This window comes from Lissotriton vulgaris, unplaced genomic scaffold (assembly GCF_964263255.1).
Source record: "Lissotriton vulgaris unplaced genomic scaffold, aLisVul1.2 SCAFFOLD_1849, whole genome shotgun sequence".
Taxonomy (NCBI): domain Eukaryota; kingdom Metazoa; phylum Chordata; class Amphibia; order Caudata; family Salamandridae; genus Lissotriton; species Lissotriton vulgaris.
In genome coordinates this window covers 222,131-236,294 of record NW_028253537.1, presented here as the reverse complement: position 1 = coordinate 236,294, position 14,164 = coordinate 222,131, and the positions used below count along the sequence as shown (strand labels likewise).

General features: G+C 43.8%; 1 protein-coding gene across 1 annotated transcript in view; it reads left to right on the top strand.

Annotated features, from left to right (window-relative positions):
* Positions 1-2,219: 2,219 nt before the first annotated feature.
* The window catches only part of LOC147660933 (nucleobindin-2-like), a 203,590-nt gene continuing 191,645 nt past the window's right edge, over positions 2,220-14,164 (top strand). The window contains exon 1 of the mRNA XM_086951417.1: positions 2,220-2,559. The gene's annotated coding sequence lies outside the window, so the exon portion shown is untranslated. The remainder of the gene's footprint in view (positions 2,560-14,164) is intronic.

Genomic DNA, 14,164 nt, shown 5'->3' with positions numbered 1-14,164 from the left:
GGGCCAGGAGGGCTGCTTCCATGTGCGCAGCCCGGGCCTTCAAGAGCTCCTTCGTATGCCCTAAAGTTAGGATGTCCGCCAATGATTTGCCTGATTCCTCTAGGATCCGTTCTCATAGTTTGGCTGATGAACAGCCTTGGATTATCTGACCATGGACCTCTTCCGTGACATCAGCGAAACCACACGTAGACGCAAGGTTCTTTAGGCGCGCGTGATAGGTGTCCAACGACTCCTCTGTCAATTGTCTCGCCTGCCGGAATATGAACCTCTCGTAGTCCTGGTTAGCCATAGGCTCAAAGTGCGCGTTCAGGGCATTGATTAGCGTGTGGTGGTTCTTTGGGGTAGCTTCCACTAGCGGTTTTGCTATGTGGTGGACATCCTTGCCTCCTAAGTGAAGGACCATGGCTCTTTTTTGCTCTTTTTGAACTTTGGTGGCTTCAAAGAGGATTATTAACTGGTCCACCCAGTCTTTCCACTTAGGGGCTAGCGAAGAGGGGGAGCCCTCGACCACGAACGGCTCAATGGGGGGTATTGTGGCCATGACGCAGACCTTGGCGCGTTGCTGGGTAGACAGGATATGGCTCTATTCCTTGGCTTTACCCCTTTGCGGTGCTCGATGCGTGAAGCACTCTGCTAGTGATGGCCGTGACGGCTTGGGGTTACCAATGCTTGTTGGGGGGCTGATGAGCTGACTGCGGACTGTGGGTGATGGTAAGATGACTCTGTCCGTGCCTCGTGTTAGGGACTTTATTGGCACCTGCTCGGTTTATCCCACTCCAGTGTTCACTTCCTTGCAATGCCCCGTTTCTACTGCACACCCCTGGATGTTGCCTTCGTGGGGTTGGATAGCCTGGTGCTGGGGTGTAGCTCGGTGGTGTTTCCTTGGCAAGGCGAAGCACTATGGTGGGGTTGGATGTGCAGTTACAGTCCTTTCCTTTCCACCTGCGAGCGAGGAGGCCCAACGAGTGTGGAGTCTCTCGGCACTCCGTGCGGAGGGTTGCCCCTCCCCCCGCTCGCACTCGGCCACGTGGCGCCAGGCCTGGATCCGGCCGTATTTTATGCTACGTGTGCGCAGGCCGCTGCGCCTCACCTGGGGCTTCTCGCGCTGTGAATGCGGCCGCCGTAGCGAGTCTTCCAATCTGGTGCGCAGAGGCAGCCGCTCCTCGGGGGTCACGCTGGGGACGAGCGCCGCGAGTCAAAGACAGAGCTCACGGCCGCCCCACGACAGACACGGTGACAGAACAGCAGCGAGGACGCATCCCACCCTCGTCGCCAGCTGTTATGTCGTGCAGGGTGCACAGGGCCTGTGAGGTGACGGGCAGGGGCACTGGGCATACACTTAAAGCACTATTAAATAAGGACACGGACACGTTGTTTCTGGGCTTCTCTCGTCTTCCACGCCGTCGCCCAACTGGCGTACGTGCGTGCGTAGACGCTATTTATTCAACATGGGTCACGTGGTCGTGACGTGTTCAGCCGGTTGCTCCACCGACTAGAACACTACAGGCATGTTCTCCACCCAGGCTATAGAGGCTATAAGTGCGCATGAAAGTTTGGCTGCCCGAGACTCCACCCCTGCTCTGTCAGGCAGAGCAGCCCCGGCCCCCGCACCACCCTGCAAAGCTGCTGCAACTAGAAAAAATATAATAACATTGAGTTTTCATTTTATTTTTCCTTACACTGGTGAAAAGCAGAGGGGCGACACTTCTCCGCTTTAGCGGAGCAGCCACCACTGACTACTGCGTGACCTACTTTATTGTTTCTCTAAAACGTACCTTTTGTCCAGAATGTTTGTCCTAAATGTTGATCTTCTGTCCTGAATATTTGTTCTGAATTATGACCCTTTATTGTGAATTTTAGAATCACCGTCCTAAATTTGCATCCATGCCGGGTGGTCAATCTTTCGGCAGAACATTATTTAAATGCAGATCTATTATAAAAATCTATTCAACACGAAGAAACCATAAATGATATAAGACCAAACCAACTGAAACAGCACAATTACATTTGTAACGCTTCTCACTTAGTCTTTTATTTGAGACACTCGCACAGCTCCTCCTCGCTTTGATCTCCTCGCCAATCCTGTGTGCCATTCTCTATTTGCTTTTCGCTTTCAGCACACTGTACCATCGCAAATTAGCATCCATCCTATTTCTCCTTTTCTTCGCAGAACGCAACGTGGCCCAATTATCAGTGTGCACGCGTTTTTATTTGTGCGCATGCGCCTCACATATAACTCGAAACGCCACGAAATTAAGTCGCAGCCGTGTATTTAAGTGGGTTGTGAACGCGTTGCGTTTCACGTGCCAACCGAAGTGTGTCCATAAGCCGTCCGCTGCCTTCCAGATGCAGAACTGAAACCTCAGAAGGCATCACACACTTCCATAAACACAGGTGTGCCTGGAGCACGCGCACAGAAGGGCCGTCAAACGTCAATCCGTAACGTGCAAACGTCACAGGGTTTATCCTTTCATTGGACCCGGTTACTGAAGTTGTGGAGGAAAATCAGTTTCCCAGTAGAGCGCTAGCACTGAGCGCGGAAGAGTAAAGGCAAGGAAGGTAAGAGACAGGTGGAGGGAGGGACGTGACATTTTAACTTCTGTTTTCTGTTTCTGTCATAGTAATAACTGGCTGTATTAAGTCGTCGCTGCAACCCTCGACCCCACACTAAATACCCAGTGAACAGTAAGTGCCCTCGGTGTAATTCCTTGTTTTCGCACTGTAAACACTCCTGAAGCATCATAGCCATCCGCTGTTGTACAACTACTCCACACGCCTTAACGGCACCCCATTATGTTCCACTGTGATACCACTGACTGCCCTGCTATCCTCCACTGTCACTTGCTGCCCCTTTCCGTCTCCCTTTACCGTCACTCACTCCAGCTTGGAAATACCCACTGCGACTTGCTATCAACTGCTGTGCGCTGTCACTTGGAGTCATGCTGTCATCCCACTACATCTTGCTGACAAGCGTCTGCCCCTCATCAACTTCTGCACTCTCCTCCCTGTTGCCCACCTCTCGCTTTTACTGTCTTCTCGTTTTGCTAGCCAGACTGTCTCATTCTTAACGCCACACTGCACCACAATATACCTTGCTTTCACCAGACCCAAATCACTTAAACTGCCCGTTATTTTAATTCCACTTCTGTCATCTTTTGCCCCCACTGCAGTCACTGATAACCACGCTTTACATTCCATTCACTAGGAACACCCCCGCCAAGCACTACCCGTTATTGTCATTATCAGCCCATTGCTGTCATCCATGGCACCTTGATTTGGTCTGTCATGCCTTGTCCCTCGCTATCACACTGGTGTCTGGTAGATCGAAAGAGCGTGAGCCGTGGAAGACAGCAGGAGGTAAGAGTAAGTTGCAACGAGGTAGAGAAGTAGTGCAATGTAAAGAGGATCAGCAATGTAAGGAGGCTAAGATGATAAAACAAGGGATAAGTGAGGTATAGAAAGAGATATAGGTAGGGAGTTATGGTTAGGTAGAGGTATGCAGCGTTGGTGACAGAGAAAGAGATACACAAGAGAGAGGCGCGAGGGTGATCCTTGTGGCTCTACTAATCATTTACCTGGAAGGGGGACATGAAGGTGTGGGCCTTGACAAATTGACCACTTTGTTTATGTTTAAACACATATTTGCATACCAGCATCTATACAGCCCGCAGCGAGTAATTTCAATGAGTGAGCTCGAATGTTCCAAATGCTGCTTGGGCGAGTATGGGAGGTTCTACCACCAAAGAAATTTCTGAAAAGTAAATGGGGGATTTTAAAACACGTTTTCTTCATAAAATAAATTTTTCCTTTTATTGCCTTTTCCTCCCCTTTTTTGCTCTCTCATCCTATCACAGTAGCCATGACTTTGTGTCTCACCTCTCCTTCAATTCCCTTCTTATTGCTCTCTCCTCCACTTTCTCTTCCTTTCTCCTCCTTCCTTTCTATTACTGCATTTCCTTTCTCTCTCATTTCGTCCTTTTCATTTCCCTAGTTCACTTTGTTCACCATACCTCCTCTCGGTCTCCCTTCTGCTCCTAACCCATCATGTGGTGCTCTTGGAGAGTCTGGTTGGTTAGCCCATCTCATCCTGTTTCTCTAGGAATGTCTGACTGATCAGCCCCTCTGTATGTGTTACTCTAGAAAGTCTGACTTGGCAACCCTAAGCACTCCTCTCTCACACCTCAGAAGACACTGTCCATGGAAATTGTTTTGTTATGTATCGTTTATGTACAATTGGATGTGTACTTTGTATTAAGTTGTTACATGTGAGTAATGTCTCCGCCGTACATGCCTCGTATTACTGGGCCTATTGCTTTTGCTGCCTCGCCTTCTACTGTTTGGATTATGACTCATTGTAGAGTCTTCTGGCTCTTTTCCTTGTCCATTTGCGATGTCCTTCCTTCTTCATGCGAACTAATTTGGTGTTCATTTATCTGTTTTTAGAGAAGTTTCTTTTGCTGCGTCTTATTCTTGTTATGCTGGTTTGAGTTATGGGCATAATTCTGCTACTTATGGGACTGGTGTACATTTTTCACTCTTACTCTCTCCAGATTTCCTCTGAGATCGCTGCATTTTGATGCCGAGCCTGTCCCTTTGCTAGCCCGTTGATGTTGCCCCAAAACTATTTGCTGTTAGGTAGTTTGCTGGTCTGCAGTAGCTTTTCCCATAGCTCTTCTTCGAACCTCATTTTAGCCTTCCCACAATATGGTTTGTATAGTTTCCTCGTCGAGTTTAGTTGGGCTTTGCCAATTTGTTCCCCCTTCCTTTGCTACCAATGCCAATTTTCTTACTTCCCTCATGATTTTTCTTTTTGATTCATGAAACTCTGTGCTGAACCAGGGTTACTTTCTATTCCTCCTATGACCTCCGATCCTTCTATTCCTATGTATGGTATGGGTTTTGCTGGGAATTTTGTTAATAAAGCTCTTGTTAATGCCGCCCAGTCCAGTTTGTGCGGTAGTTGGGCATTTTTTCTTTCTTGAGGTGAGACGTCTAACCCCTGGTAAAAAGGATTTTTGTTGGCCTGACTCATGTTAGGTGTGGGCAATTTATTTATTTATTTTTTGCAACAAAGGATAAGGGTATTTAGGGGTCTGATATTTTTTAAGTGATTATCCAGCTTTCGAATAGCGAAGTGTAGGAGCATACTAAGTCTATAATTTCTTTTGTTTTCCAGGTTTGTAAGGTTGATTCGGTTTGGTGGCTTTTTTATGTTGGCTGAAATTCTACTGCTCATAATTCAGATGATGCTATGCCTCTTAGTTCCGGAATCTCCCCGAACAGTCTCAGAATAGTTCCTCTATTTAGGATGTCCCGATTACCTTGGGTGAGATATTCAGAGTGAAACAAGAGTCTGCTTTGGCTGTCCCCGATTCTTGATGATGTTTCCTGCAGAGAGTGTGATTTTTGACTACTGATTTTGATTGTTTGTGGTTGTCTAACAGGGTCTAAGCCAGATCCAAAGTGAACCCCTTTTGTGTTGGATTGGGAAAGCCTGCTTTCCCTACTTGCTATAGACTTGTTTGAGTAATTGATTCTTCCATGTGAAGCTCTGAGGGGTTTGGCTGCCAAATCCGATCATAGCCATTTGTGGTAACTGATATTGAGTTCTGTCTGTCGTTCTGAATATTTAGCTTTTGGAGTGTAGCTGTGTTTGGTGAGTCGGTGTTTCCGAGCTTCCCTCCTGGAGTGAGTTGATTGCCTGTTAACTCTTTACTTTGTTTCCATTTGCCTGACAGCACTGTGCTTGTTTAGATAATTATTTATCTGAAAAGTTTTATATAGCGCTGGCTAGACCCGGAGGTATCGGAGCGCTTTACGTGAGGACGAACATTGTTTCAGGGCATAGCTACTAGTTTCTTGAGTAAATGTCACCTCTCGGTGATGCCCCCTCTTATGTTAGATTGTGGGAAGAATTGTTATTTCTGACTTCTTGGGTTTCACCTGTCTACATGGTTGAGTTTTTGTAGGCTTTTATATCTCAAATGACTTATTGCAGGGAACAGTTTGATGTGTGACTACCCTTCCTTAGTCATTAGTGCGATTAAATGATTTGTCGGGTGAAGAGAGTTACTTTGGTGGCTTACTGTGGTGCACAAATATTGGGTAATTTTGTTTGAAGCCCTTCGATGCCAGATGCAGGTGTTTGTGTCTTGCCTTCCTTGCCCTCTTGTGTTGCTTTTTGGTCAGGAAGGTGGATTTTGTCGAGGACTGGTACATGTCCCGGCCTTTGCCAGTTTGTTTTTCCTCTTTCATCTCTGCTGTTTCTGTAGGGAACTGGCATTTGCTGGGACCTTCCTGTGGCACAGCGTTCTCTCCTGATGGTACTGATTTTGAATTGCCCATGTGATATCTATTGCTCGGGTCATTTTTGGGGCTGCCCCTATCTGAGTCTAAAATTAGTGAGAGGATTTCTGGATGCAAAGCCAGTTTGTCTATTATTGGGCCGCAGGTACAGGTTCTTGGTGGTGGCATTGATTGAAGGTTGAAGGGCGCCTTGGGCCCTTGTTGTTGAGGCATCGAATTTTTAGTTGATGCCAGCAATATGGTCAGCAATCATGTGCATTAAATCCATCTGAACGTCGAGCTTGTCTGATGGGAAGTTCAAGACTTCAATTGTTTGCTGTAGTGCTGGTAGTAGTGTTTCCCACCATTGCGTATGTGCGGTGCTTGCCCATTGATGTCAATGAATCGATTTCACTTGTCGATGATATAGTGAAAGATGACGAGGAGCGTTGCCATCATTTTGGAGATGGACCTTTCTCTCCGATAAATTGGGCTATTGAGGAATTTGCAAATGAAGTTTAATTTTAGGAGCCACGTTCATGTTGCTTTCCGGGGCGTAGTTGTTGCTATGGGTTTTATCTTTGGTGACTTAAACTGATTTCCACTTTGTGGCGACTGTGATGGTACTTCTTCCTAACCTGTCTTTCTAGTTTGTGTTGCTCAGTTATTGTAAAGGGTGACGTGGTTGGACCTTATGTGTGCCCTATTGGCTGAATTTTGTCAGTGCATAGTGTTTTGCATTCCAGTGCTTGCAGAAGGTCTGTATTATTTGATATTGAGTGTCGTCCATTTGAGAGCCCCGTATCGCTGTTAGTGTAGGAGTCATTCACTGTGATTCATTTGGTTCCTGGGTAAATTCCTGTAATGGAGTCATTTACAACACGTTTATTTAAAATAAAATAGGTGGCAGCTTGCTGGCGTGCACCTGTGCAATTACCTGTAAAGTTTTGCTGTGTGCAACTAACCCCTGTGGACTGGGCTTCTCCAATACTTGAGGCATCCAGGTTTGAGGTGGACTTGTTTTGGGTGCCTTTATCTGTGCTTTTTCTATCAAGAGACTTGTTGAGTCCGAATTGGTGTGCTTGTCTGGTTTGAATTTTTTTGTGTGGTGAATGGACAAGGGAGTCTTGGCGCTTCCTCCTGCGTGGCGTCTTTCAGGAAAGAACATTTTTGTTGTGGGTTTATTTTCCCAAAGTAGGATACTATTCCTTCGGGGTGCGGGGGGAAGGGGTTGCTACTACCAGCATCTCTTTTTGAGGTTTTCACTTTTTTACTAGTTGTGTTTGTCTCCCTTGACGATGCTCGCCTTCCGGGCTTGCTAGTCGATGGTTGACGGAGCTTCCCTGATCTCATGGCTTTCTGGGGAGTGTCTGTGACTGGTTTGCAGTTTTATTGGTACTGAAGGTTTTGCGTGCCTGTTTTATTCTGCTGTTTTGCGGGTAACTTCAATGGTGGTGCTTCCTGTTGGTAGTCTATAAGGACTAATGTCCAGTTCTGGTTTGGTGTGTTACTGCTTTGTAGCTATTCTTGGTGTTCTGCAGTAGAGGAGCACGAGCGCACAGTGATGTTTTGTGAGGTGACTGCTTTTCCTTGCTTCTTATGCACTGCGCTACTGTGCAGGGGACTAGTATGCTGAATTTGTGCTGCCAAGCTTCTAGGGTGATGTGGTAGACAAGCATGCAGTATTTTGTGGGATGACTCTCGCCTCACCTCTAAAGTGCCGTGTTATACTGTAATGGAGGGCACTAGTACACTATGAGCTGCCAATAATTATTGACGTTTTTTTTAATGCAGCTTTGTGTCAATTATATTAGCCTGTTATGAGGTCTTTGAATTTCTGTCTCGAGTTTGTGGGCTCCTAGCGCTAGTGGCTGCTATCCCTGTTATCCAGTTGTTCCACTGTGTTCAATAGAAGTTACTGTGGCAGTGAGTTGGTGGGGTGAGATGTATTGTGTCCCGGTGTGGGTACCAGGCCCAGGTCCGCGTAGGAGTACTCTCAGGGCCTTGACTCCTAATTGGCTCAACTGCATCCTTGGAGCCACTGGGCAAGTGGGTTGACAACGGGAGTGATGGCGGCAACAGCGGACGTGAGCTGTTATTGGCCTGAGGCTCCACGGCTGCCCCGGCAGGACAGTGCTATCTGGCCTGCACTGCCACCGCTCTGTCGGCCGCGGCTCTGCACCAATTTCCCCTCCTTATGCTGGCCTTGAATCGACCTAAGGCAGCGGAATCATGAGGCTGGTGCCAAAGGCCAGAAGCTGAGGCCTTCCTGCATCCCCTCCCTAACCCTTAATCCGCAACCAACTCATCAGCACGCTAATGCTTCTGCTTCAACAAGACCGCCATACCAACTGCAGAGTGATAGTACCTAGAATTGATCAAGGTTTATATCGCCACATACAGGTCAGTGGAGAATGACAAGCCAGTCTCAATTAAAGAAGCAAATAGCTAATTAAGAGATTATGCAAAGGAGCTTAACTGAATTTTCATTTAATGGCATACCTTGGCCTTTGCAGGGTTTGCATCTTTTCTGGTAATGCGCCCATTGTTTGTTGCCTCTTATTCTGCAGTGTGTGTGTGTGTGTGTGTTCTGTTTGGATAAAGAGATTACTGTGATTGTTGCAATCTTTGGAGGGAAACCTGTTACAGCCCGACAGTCAGTTTGCTAATTGAATTGACCTACAGTCTAAATATAGTAATGTTTAGGGGTAGTGAGGAAGTTTTAGGGTTCAGAGATGGATAGCCCATAGGCATAGTTAGGGGTTGTTTAGGGTTAAGGGAATGGCAGTTTTCAATAATAAATTTAAATTCAAATTCATTCAGTATAGAACAAATATAGGTATTTTGGCTTAAATTAATACTTAAAAACTTACCAGTGAAGTAAAGGCACTTATGATATAAAAATATTTGATGTGATGTACTCCACATGTGATGACTTGCAAAGTATCACTGGCCATCGATAAATGGGATATTACACTGTGTATCTCTGTATGGTTTATTTCATGTTGTTTCATGGGCTTTAGCAATAAATCATGGTATCCGACAGTAACCAGAGCACAAACCTGTACTGTGGGATAAAAATACAATGGGCATCATGAGAACAGCCCCAGTGTTTTTACTTAATGCTCAACTGTGGTTGTGACTTTAGATTTGATTTTTTTCATCGTAATAATAAATGTTTTACTTTGTGTTTCCTAGATCATTTGTAGCAAATAACACATTCATTCTCACTGGCATGACATTGATTTATATTGTTGCAATAGCTTAAGTCCAAATGTGTGTGTATATGTGCTCAGTGTACTATGCTATTAATTATCAATGTTGAGTACGGGGAGGGCCATAATTCACAAGAGGCAGATCCTTGTGTGGGTCATGATGTCCCTTTCCTCTATCAACAATGGTAATCACTAGCATTACATTCTTCACATCTCCATATCTGTTTTATGCTATGCATGTTTTCATATTTATTTTTTAAAAGAAAGATATTTCAGCAAAACCATAAGTTAAATGTGTGCAGTGAGGTCACATTGGTTATGCCTAATGAATATTTGGAGACCAGTATCCTTGTTTAATGTAATTGAAAAATGCATTCTTTGAGTCAGAAGAAGTGTTTTTATAATGTTGTGTGCTCTGGAATTTGACCTTTGCATTGTTTTAATGAATGTGTTTATTAGTACTATTACTCTAAATAATGTATTCTATTGGCCACATTTATTTTCTCTGCAATGTCATAAATATATAGTTGTTTTGTAGCTATGCAGTTAGGGAAAATAATGTTCCTAACTGCATAACAAGCTGCAGCCAGTCTTCACTGTCATAAGCGTTTGCCCATTAGTAAATAGGAAGGAAGTATTAAACCATTCAATTTATTAATAGTTTCTCTGTAATTTATGTAATCCTCACTGAAGGAGATTGTGAAAACTTCATAACGTTAAACTTTGTGCCTTCTTAGAATCTTATTAACAAGCTTACAGTTCAGTAACCAACTTGTTCCTCTGACACATGACATTCTGGACTAGCGACTGTCTTGCCTCTTAGACCTTTATGACCTATAAAATGTCACTTTTTTTTAGATTGATGAGATCCAGTGCATGATTTAGGGAGGATTAAGGAGAGTTGGATAAAATGTGTCCGCTTTTGAGCTATCTGTTTGGATCTCCATTGGCGCAGACACAGTATCTGCTTTTATTCATTAATTATGTTTGATTGGTTTAGATTCCTGCTCGGTAATGAGACGACTAATAACCTGATATTGTTATAAGGTGCCGTAAAGTGTAAATCACCTTGGTTGCGGTAGGTCTTAAAACAATAACTCCCCTGCGTGCCCCACACATCCCTCACAAATTTGACAAGATGGGATGAAACAATTTCAGCAGAATGAGTAAGTTAATAAGAATTAACAAGTGCACTCTGGGCTCACGCAATCCATGAGCCGCAACCAAGCCCATCTGTGGCATGCCCCAGGGCTTCTCCTTGAGCTCCACTCTCTTCATTTCATACATGGCACATTGTCACCATTGTCCTCCCCTTCGTCTTCCACATTCCCAGTTGATGTTGTCCTTGGAAGACACACCCACCACCCACCACCCAATCTGCCTTCATCCAGTGCACGTCCTCTGTAGCCGACTGCATAAGCAGTAACTGACTAAAACTCAATAGTGACAAAACCAATATTGTACTGTTCGCAAGAGACTCCTCGCTCTGGTCACTGGCCTGGTCTCCTGCCGATTTAGGCACTGCCTTCCTTCCAACAAAGTCGCCAGAAACCAGTTACACCAACTTTCAATGTCCTACCATAGCAACACAGTATTGTCAACATGCTTTCTCATTCTTATAATGCTCAGGAAAGTATTCAACTTGCTCCTGCTCAATGTCAGTTGAACAGTGATACCAGCCGTCCCTATCAGCAGACTTAACTAGGGCAACTCCCTCTGTGGGCATCGCGACTAAACTCACCAACAGATTCTAGGTAGTGCTAAATGTACCCTCCAGACTCACACACAACATATCACTCCCAACCCACTTTACCAAGTACTTGAAAGACTTCCACTGGCTACCAATCCAGAAACGTGCCCTCTTCAGACTTCTTACTACACCTACAAAGTACGGCACAACCTGGGCCCCATGTACCTGAAAGACTGAATCCGTTTCCACATCTCAACCAGACATCTGTGATCAGTCGACCATCTACTTGCCTACTCTTCTGTATCTGGCGAACCAAAGTTGGAGACTTCGCCGCCTTCCAAATTACACCCAAAGCTTGGAACAAACTCCTTCTCTACATTGGATCTGCTGACTCGTTCTTCAAGTTAAGGAAGAAAACCTGGCTGTTCCACTAGGGGTCTGTAAGACTGTCCAGTCCTCTCCTACTAGGCACTGTGATACACCCCCGGGTGATATGCACGCCTTACAAATAAGAATGACCTAATACACTCCTTTGCAATTACTATGTTTTATGTTCTTTTTTGGGGATGGTCTGCTTGGCATGTCTAAGATCATTAGCATGCATGTATAAGTCCGCACTGATGTACTTTATGATATTGCATGACCTTATATTGAATGCAAATGTAAGGTATAGTTTACAGCTACTAGCAATGATACTGTATTGTCTGTTTATTTTGAAAAATGACTATGGAAGCTTCAGAAAGCCAGTTTTTTGGATGACGTTTTAAGGTTACTGGGAAGCTGCAGAATTATAACCTTTTAGCAAGGCTGTGTAATTTATTTGAAATATATCTACTTGCTCAAACGACAAGATGCTTCTGAAATCTACTTGTCCTGTAAAAAACACTTGTCCCATTTGATGCCATGTAATGAGTTGAAAAATGATGATCGCATTCACATTATATCAGAGCTATGATAAGAATATTTGATTATGCCAGCACTCCTAATGTGTCAAGGTCTCGATTGTGCAAATCTCTGACTCACCTTGCTGACACTACAGGACTTTGACCAGGCTCAGTTTGATTCACATCTTTGGATATTAATAGGCTTAGCATAGGCTAGCTTTCTGATTATCATAGCGTTCTGAATATGCTAGCAATTTTATTTTATACCAGAGATCTGACTATATTAGAGAGCAATAATATATCCTGCACTCTATCATAGTCTAGTCTTGTGAATTGTTCTGGCAAATTTACTTTTAGGTGTTCACATTCACAAAATGTTTATGCAAATAAATTCAGATTTCACTTGAGGCCAAGTGCATGGGCAGCCAAATGATGATTAATGAGAACCCCCATTCAGACATGCTATACTTGACCACATTGTGTAATTCGTGGACCGATTACTTCATATAATTGTAGAGTAGATCTCTTGTTTGCAAATAAGTGACATTTTAGTGACAGGACATTTACAGTTTTTACAACCGGATAAACTCTTCAAACTCTCTTCAGTGTCAAAGTTATGGTCTATCTATCCATGTAAATTTGGCTTACACCTGCTTAAGTTGTTTTTTATCTTAGAAAAATATTTACACTTATGAAGACTTTCTCAGAGGCTGGAAGTAGGTTGGAAGTTGTCGTTGCAAGACTGGACTGGCCTTTGAAGTTGAGTCCATCCAATAAACCAGGGATATTCATCAACTTCGTAACAATTCCTTGTTACCCTGAAAAAGGCAGGAGTAAAACGTGGTCTGGGGGGGGGGGGATTGGTTTTCTCCTCGAGGTACAATATTTCCTCTGTGAAAAACAAAGAAATACAAGTTTTTAACAAGTATATCGGCACTTGCCCTGCAGATTTTACCTGTTAATATACTCAAGTAATTTGTGCAAATACTGCATTCACAATTCTGCAGCTGTAGGAGTTTTCCAGGCCTACTTCTGAAAACTTTTGAATTCCTGAAATTTGTACTGATGCCTTTTCAGTCCGTTAAAAATGCAAACTTTGCTTGTCAATGTGCAATGTCCTTTTCATACAAAACCAACCACAAGATACGTTGCTTTGGCCCCGTCCCAACAAACATGCCACTCTGTCCTCCTTTCCCATCAATACCATACACAACTACACTTATTGGGCTGAAACATCATTATGTTGAGCTGGTTCAGTACCACTGCAACTCAGAACTAAAATGCAAACAAACATTAGCAAAGCCAACAGCTCTGGACTCTCATTACAGGGGATCTACCTATTGGCGTTGTCAGTGCTTGTTTTCTTAGTTAAACATATTTTTGGGTACATTTTTATGCTTACAAAATAAAATCGGCAATCTTGCCTACCTTATTCTGCAAGTATTTGCATTAAATAAAGGAGCGTGCTAGAAACATTTTGAATAGCCACAGATTGTTAAATTTTGCAAACATGTATACCTTTTTTTTAAATTTTATTTATATATATATTTTTTTAGGTTGAGCATTCAAGACCTCTTGTATATACTTTAGTATATACTTATATGTTGTATATACTTCTATGTGTATGTACTTTGTGGGCTCTGGAGAACAGCCCTAGGACTTGGGGACTTTTTTTCTGTTGAACTGACTCTATTTAACTGTCTTGATAGAAAATGACAAGCAGAAGTCAGTAAAATAACAGAATTGTTTTCTGCTGAGAGATTTTCTTTTATTTTCCTGGCAACTGGCTCTAATTAACCTTCTTGATCGAAAACAACCAGCAGAGGTCAGTAAAATACCAGAATCACTTTAGCATTCTCTGGATTCCAGTCCATAGAAATTGTCTTTCACAAGCACCCGTAGACAATAATATTTTTTTTAAATCTTGTATTTTCAGTGATATGACCAGCGCAGGTCCTGATTTTTATATTAAAAGCGGAGCTTTTGACTATACCATTTCCCACTGAAAGGCAATATTTCTCTGTGTTCCCATACCTGGCATGTCATGCAGTTTGGTGCTTACTTTCCCTTCATGTTGAAGAACAGTAAAT